Genomic DNA, 8,335 nt, shown 5'->3' with positions numbered 1-8,335 from the left:
TAAGTCAGTTCAAATTTTGGCATTTGCAGATGATATTGATATAATTGGTAGAACACAAAAATCTATGAAAGAAGCTTTTCTTAATTTGGAAAGAGCAGCAAAAAAGATGAATCTACAAATTAACCAAAATAAAACAAAGTACATGCTGGTAACCAAGAAAGACTGTGCTACTGGACCTACATATGTTGAAATTGGCTCATATAAATTTGAGGTTGTATGTAGTTTTACTTCCTTGGATCAGAAGTTGACTGTAAAAATGGCATCAGTGATGAAATAAAAAAGCATGTACTTGCGGCAAATAAATGTCTCCATGGCCTTAGGAAACACCTGAAATCCCAATTAATACCCAGGAAAACCAAAACTATGATGTATAAAGTACTTATAAGATCAGTGCTATCTTATGCCTCTGAGACCTGGCCACTGTCAAGATCGGATGAAAGAGTGTTAAGTATATTTGAAAGGAGGATCCTGAGATATATCTTCGGACCAGTGGAAGAAAATGGAATATGGAGGAAGAGGTATAACCATGAGCTATACAAACTATTTAATGAACCAGACATTATTGGATTTATAAAGGTGAAAAGGCTTGAATGGGCTGGATGCATAATACGTGTCAGCGAGAATAGAACCATCAAGAAAATGCTTAATACTAAACCAGAAGGAAATAGGAGAGTGGGAAGACCAAGGTTAAGATGGGAAGAATGTGTGTGGCAGGACATAAGAATTTTGGGTGTAAAGAACTGGAGGAATGTAGCATTGAATAGAGAAGAATGGAGAGCAATCCTGAGAAAGGCCAGGGCTCACAAAGGGCTGTCGTGCCAGTGATGATGATGATGATGATTTTTTCACATATGGTTTTTCTTAAATGGACTGTCCGAAAAGTTCTCAAACATCATTTATATTTCAGATAAATCATACTGTGCAGTGGTATGGCTGTGAAGAGTATTTCCTGACATTTTACTGTATGTGTAGCTAGTCCAATAGCTGCTCCTGTTCTTATTTTATTTTTGTGAAGATGTTATTACTTAGGGACAGATTCTGTCTACATTAAATTTGTTTAAAATTTCACACCATTGCCATGTATGTAATTGTTGGCTTACAAACAACGTGCCTTACATAATATGTAGGTATGTTCAGTATCTATTCCCATAGCACCATAGCTCAAGCGGTTAGTCGCTGTCTTCCCAGCGCGGCGGCCTGGTTTTGATCTCTGGTCTGGTCAAGAGGGATTTGTGGTGGACAAAGTGGCGCTGGGGCAGGTTTTCTCCGAGTACTTCGGTTTCCCCTGCCAATCTTCATTCCACCAATTGCTCCACAATCACCCTCACCTATCATCTGGTGCTGGTACAGTAGGCCAGAAGTGGCCGCAGTACAAGGGACTTAGTCACACCCCACTAGCAATAAAAAATTTCACCTATCTGGCTCCATGTCCCCACCCATCTTAAAGCTGAAGATAATTTATGCATGGTCACCATTTTGTTATCTTATATTCTGCATAAACACTATCTTCACAAAAGCTGTATAATGTTTTAAGAGGTTATCATATGTTACCTTAGGACCGTGTTAAATGGTGCTGTTGTTGCTCCCACTTCACAAATTCATGCACTTGCCTTCTTGATACTACTGATTTTAGAAATTAATAAATGCAATTTTGGGGTGGCTTCCAGTATCATATTACTTCATGAACTGAGTCAGCTGGTTCCAAAATTGAAATTGATTGGGGGGGGGAGGTGCACGGAAACACACAACATTATCTGATAAGCCTGAATTTTTTCCATCCTGTAAATGTATTGTTTTTAGTTGGTAATGCCAAACTGTGATGAAACGTGTTTAGAAAAAGAAACAAAAAGTGCTGGAGACCGTAAGAAAATTTTAGGTTCTGTAGCAGCCTGGAGTTCATGATTTTGTCAAGCCTTGATAAAAGGTGCTAATTCTATACCATGCAGTTTCCTCGTTGCAGTCAAGTGGTGTGTTTGCTGAAGGAATAGCAGGTGGAGTAAAGAAGAGATATGGAGGAAGAGGAGGAGGAGGTGGTGAACAAAATTCAGCTAATAACTTCATACCAAAGCCGAAACTTAACTTACAGGTAATTAGTATGAAGTTTTGTAACCTCAGTGCTTAATGATATCCTTTGGAACATCTGGACAAGTGTCATGATACTGCTCTGAAATAGACATGACTACTCACATCCCTCCCAGTTTACCATTCCTAATCCATGTCTCAGTGCTAACAACCTATACAGTCAATATACCGTTGTTAAATAAGCAAGTCCAACTGAAATAAGTTGAGTAAATCATACTGTTACACGTCTTTTCATTTAGGTATCATAGAATAACTTTTGCTGTAGATCACCTCTGCTGGCTACATGCTGGGTGGACAAGAATTTCTCCCTTCAGTGCCATGACTGTTCCACGATAAGGTCCACTGAAATTTCTGTTCTATGGGTGTTTCTCCAGGGGTAATACTGTAGCCTAAAATGAATGAAGCTTTATCTCTTTCCCCTAATAACGATATGGTGCTTAAGCAAAGGGGCAACTTTATGTTTATCTCCCTGTCTTTCTTATTTCAGTGATTCCCAGAGCAAAAATATGCAGTTTGTAGATTCAAATAATAGAATTTATATGTAATATTTGTGTGAATTTGAAGATTAATGTGACTGATGCTCTTTTGTTAATTTAGCGTGAACTGAAGGTAGACAAGGAAGAAGAGGAGATGAAACTGAAAGCACTTCTACGGGATGATTTTGTCGATGATCCTGGCATGGAACCCGATGCTGACTATGCTCCTGTGAAGTTGCCCATGTTGACATTAGGTTATATATTTAGTAGTATATTTACCAAAATGGAAGATGAGGTTCTTCCCTGTTTTCAGAGTTAAATAATGAATGGTTATCTTTAGTTCAAATGCAAAATATTTATCAGTGGTTTTAAACATTTGAAGCCCAACTCAGTTCACAAGGAAAAATAAAACTACAGAAATTTATGAAACCTCAAGCACAACTTTCGGGGCACGCGGTAGCGTAGTTGGTTGAGGGGCTATGCTAAAAGCTGGAAGGTTGTGGGTTGAAGTCCCGATGAGGTCATTGGATTTTTTTCAGTTGACCTAATCCTTCCAGCCACACTAGGCCCTGGGGTTTACTCAGCCTCTAACAGAAATGAGTACCAGGAATTAATTAAATAAATTTCCTGGGGAGTAAAGCGCGGCCGATGCGTAAGGCTGACAACCTTACCACCATCTATGAGCCGATTGTCTAGATAATGTGGGACCCTCAATGTCTCACAACCCTATGGGCCTTCACGGCCTGGTACAGGGGATAGCTTTACTTTTTTTTTTTTTTACAAGCACAACTTTCAGTCAGCTGAGCTCAGCATGTATATGCTTTGCTCAGGCCTTCCAGTAGTCTCAGAAGAAAACATTTTGCTGGATTGATCAATGGGAATGCAAAAGTGCAAAATGAGGCACGCTGCTTTGGTACCCCAAGGTATATCAGTATCACAGTTTGAGAATCTTCGGTATTAAAGAATTGCATTAAGTATATAAAAATACAGAGCAGGGAATTGAAATGGAGGAAAGATGTATCCGTCAGTTAGTGCCTAATAATCCGAATGACCCTTCAGACAGACTTACTCAAGTTAAAAGACAGCTGTAGTAAATCAACTTTCATTAATGCTGGTAGCATTAAAGTTTGTGCAATAAAATGATACCATTTTTGGCAGTGAATATTTTAAGAGAAAAATATGTATGCTGAGGGAAGACAGAAAAAAGTAATTGGTGCTGTTTTATATCGAGTCCAAGCTCTTATTCCCATTTTTTATGCATAATTAAGCAACAAATACATTACTTTTAACTTTCGCATTGCCCAACACAGAGGAACATAATAATATTAGATACTGCTACCACACTTGCTGTAACAGAACATTTAGAATGATGGTCTGTCTGCATCATGATACAGTTAATATAAATGGTGTGGGAAAGGCTTAATATGTGTGCATCTACAGTTTGTAGAATATCTGTGCATAAACTGTATCTGTGTTTAATTTTTGTTACAGCTAAGATAAAAACAGAATTGAAGGAAGAAGTCAAACCAAAACTGGTTGAGACAGAAGAGAAAGCTGGAGAAATTAAAAGTAAGATTGTATTTGACATGGATTTTGTCTCTCATTCATTACTAATCTCACCTTGGCTTCATACACTGGAAAATGGTTTATGAATGATACTCCCAGAAAGTAAGAGTTAAAATTTTAAACAAAGCGTTCTGTATTTAGTCACTTGAGTAATTCACCTGTGACCAGTTGAGAGTTTTGTATTGCAAAGAACCATTTATAATCATTATTCCAGTGATTCTGAAACTCTTTTTAGTCAGATTCCAGATGTGATTAAAAAAGTCTGAGGCCTCCAACAGATAAAAGCGATAAAATACATACAGTGGAACCTTGATATTAGAAGAATTTTTTAAATTCTCATGTCACACTAATGAACTGTGACTTAACACATTGCGGACCGGACGGGCCATATGGCCCTCTACATTTCCAAGCGTTGCGGGCCGGGCGGGCCATATGGCCCTCTACAGTCACGTTATGTTGCAAAACGCTATATATTGCTGTGTGGCTTCGTTGAATCGTAACTTCTGAGTAGATGACCTCGGGAATGATTGCTGCCTTATCTAGTAACTCGACCAGAGTCATTTCCTGTCACAACCTAAACAAAATTGTCTTTGTTCTAATCCAAGCTTGCACGTATGAACCACGCAGCTACCAGTTCAACATGGCTCAGAGACGAAAGCAGTTGCGATCTCTCGGAGAACAGGAAATATTAGATATGTTCTCCGATGAGCTATCAGATTTGCCAACTGCTTCGTCTTCTGATAGCGAGGCCATTATCAGTGACAGTGACAGTGAGGGGGGCCACAGGGCTGCCCAAAATGTGTCAAGTGAAAGTGAGAGCTCCGTTGAAAGTGCGAGTGTCGGGACAGCTACATGGGATAAAGTGGATGTGGCAACTGCAGAATACCTACTTTCAAGGAAAGTACGTATTTGTGGTACAATTAGGGTGAACAGAGGCCTCCCTCCAGATCTGAAAGAGGAATGTAAACACCTGAAACGTGGCGACACCGCATTCAGGAGGAAGGGGGACATTCTTCTTCAGTCCTGGAGGGATACTCGCGTTGTGAATATGGTTTCCACTATTCACAATTCGAGCATGGTCGATGTTCAAAGACGACACGGGCAAGTAAAGAAGCCTCTTTGTATTTCCGAGTATAATATGTTCATGAAAGGAGTTGATAGGGCCAACCAGTTCTTGGCCTATTATTCCCTTCCTAGGAAAACAGTAAAATGGACGAAGAAAGTTGCACTGTGGCTTATAAACTGCAATTTTCAATTCATTTACGGTTTTCAAAAAGGTGAACAGAAATTCTACTTTGAAATACAAAGCATTTCTGTTGAAACTGGCAAAAGCTTGGGCTACTGACGTCACGGTGGCGGCAGTACCTGCGTCAGACACAGACGTAGTGCAGCCGGGGCCATCTGTTCGCACCCGCCGGAGGCCTCAAGTAGACCCCCCTGGCTGACTCGGGTGATATGCGGAAACATTCTCGTGAAAATGGTGAAGAGTGAATATTGCAAGAAGAAACACCCTTCTAGGCAGTGCCGTGTGTGCGCAGAGCACAAGAAGAAGAGTAGAACTGCCTACATGTGCAACTTCTGCGTAATGCCTCTTCACAAAGGGGAATGTTTCCAGAGATATCACATGCGCAAGCACTTCTAGGAGCTCTGGTAAGTGTTCTCCAAAAATTTCAGTTCATAAAATTAATTAGGAGATTTTATATTAATTTTTAAAGTGAACAGTGCACAAGTTAGGGTAGTAGGTTTAAAAACGCCGGTCCCCAGGGTGATTTAAATGTTTAAACCACCGGTCCGCAATGTGTTAAACAGACACTTCTTTACAAGACAAGGTATGCATCTGAACAGGAGAGGAAAAGAAGAAATACTTAAACATATAGCTGCAACCTGTCTGACAATTTCTCAGTCTAATAAAAATTTGACCCCAATTTGCTTGCTCTGGAAGGAATCTGAAAATTGTAATGTAAATCTACAAGCTAACAAGTGTCCAGCTATGAATAACTTGGTAAAAACAGCAACAGAACAAAAAATGAACCAGTATGCAAATCAAATAGGCTCAAAAAACTACCAGGTATGAAAAATAAGGATTTTTATGGTAAATAAAGGCACTCCGAAAAGAAATATTTCCTTAAACGGAGTAACCAAAGAAGAAAATGATATCAAATTCTTTAATATTTTCCGTCAGAACATTAGAGGTTTCATGGGGAAAGCAAATGAGCTATTAAGTCATCCACACCCAGCCTCCCCCCACATATTACGTTTTACAGAACATCACATGAATTTTTTGGAATTACAACAGTTAAACATAGCTTCTTATAAACTAGGAGCAAACTACTGTAGAACCTTGCATGGAGAGCAGTATGCATCTATCTACACACAAGCTTGAAATTTGTAAATATAGACCTAAAAGAATATTGTAAAGAAAAAAATTTTGAGGTATGTGCTGTTAAGTTAAACCTAAGCTCCAGCAGACTTTGTATAATTACAATATATAGAGCTCTGACTGGAAACATTGATACATTCAAAACAAAACTAGATACAATACTCAGAAATCTATATACCTCAACACAGGAATATATTATTTGTGGGGATATTAATATAAATTACCTTCTTGACAGTGAAAAGGAAAAGAAGTTAGATGCCTTATTGAAAACTTATAATTTAATAAGTACGATCAATTTTCCCACCAGAGTTCAAGGAAATTCTGCTACAGCCACTGATAATATTTTTGTTGATATTACTAGAAGGGAAAATTATTCTATAAGGCCTATAATAAATGGATTGTCTGATCATGATGCACAATCCATAACATTTAAAACAATAAACATGAGAACACATGCTAAACAATTTAAAATAATAAGGAAAATAAACACAATAAATGACTTTTTAATTAAACTAAGGTATGAAACATGGGACTGAACATTTTCTAATGATGATGTTAATATAATGTTTAACTCCTTTTTAGACACTTACTTGAAAATTTACTATTCCAGTTTAAAAAAAATTTTTTTTCTCAAATAAAATAAGTGAGTGGATTACTATAGGAATAATGACGTTCTGTAAATGTAAAAGAGTACTCTATATTGCATGTAGAAAGAGTAATAATTCAGAATTAAGAAACTATTATAAAAAATACTGTAAAATTTTATCTAAGGTCATTAAAGAAGCTAAAAAACTAAAATATGATGACAAAATTCCAAAAATAAAAATAAAACCATATGGGATATAGTAGAATTAGAAACTAATAAGGGGCCAAATAATGAAAGAATATGCACATTAAAGGTGGATGGAAAATGGTTTAGACAAAGTCAAGTAATTGCGGAAACCTTTTAACAATTACTTTTTATCTGTAGCTGAAAATAAACAAAATAATACAAATATTAGTTACCTTCCAGACACTACTCCCATTCAGTATTTAATGAAAACTTTTATAAATCCCTTTTCACATATTAACCTTAAATCTTTATCAACTAAGGAAGTTGAAAATATATTTAAATCTCTCAAAGCAAAAAACTCTTATGGGTATGATGAAATATCCACTAAAGTATTAAGAATGAGTACTTTTGTAATTAGCTCTCCTTTGACTCGCATATGCAACAATTCATTATCACAAGGAATTTTCCCAGATCGTTTAAGATACTCAGAAATAAGACCGCTGTTTAAAAAAGGTGATAAATAAAATATTTTGAACTATAGGCCTATATCACTTTTAACTTCGTTCTCTAAGGTATTAGAAAAAGCTATGAGCATTCAATTGATTGAGCACTTAAATAACAATAACATTCTAGTAGAAGAACAATTTGGTTTTAGAACAAAATCTTCAACAGATGAGGCTATACAGGGTGTTTCACGACTTTAGGGCATAACTGCAGGAGGTGATTTCATAGGTCTTTGTGATCAAAAAAGTTGATATAAACATGTGTCTGATTTTGGATGGTTACGGAGTTATGACTGTTTTAAACTCAGAATAGAAAGTAACGATTACTGACAGTAAATGGAACAAAATAATAAACAACCATAATACATGATACATTTAAAGTATGAATGTAAAGTTAACTTTGTGAAATTGCCTTTAATTTGAATTTATTGGTGCTTAACCCGTTGCCGTGGTTCGTCGTGTATGTTTCGTCAGGGATTTAAATCGTCTGGGGGGGGTTCGACGTGTATGTTTCGTCCAGCTGCACACGTATGTTATAACGCCCATAATAATTGAT

This window comes from Cryptotermes secundus, unplaced genomic scaffold, assembly GCF_002891405.2.
Source record: "Cryptotermes secundus unplaced genomic scaffold, Csec_1.0 scaffold251, whole genome shotgun sequence".
In the NCBI taxonomy this organism is placed as follows: domain Eukaryota; kingdom Metazoa; phylum Arthropoda; class Insecta; order Blattodea; family Kalotermitidae; genus Cryptotermes; species Cryptotermes secundus.
Note: the sequence above shows the minus strand (reverse complement) of the source record.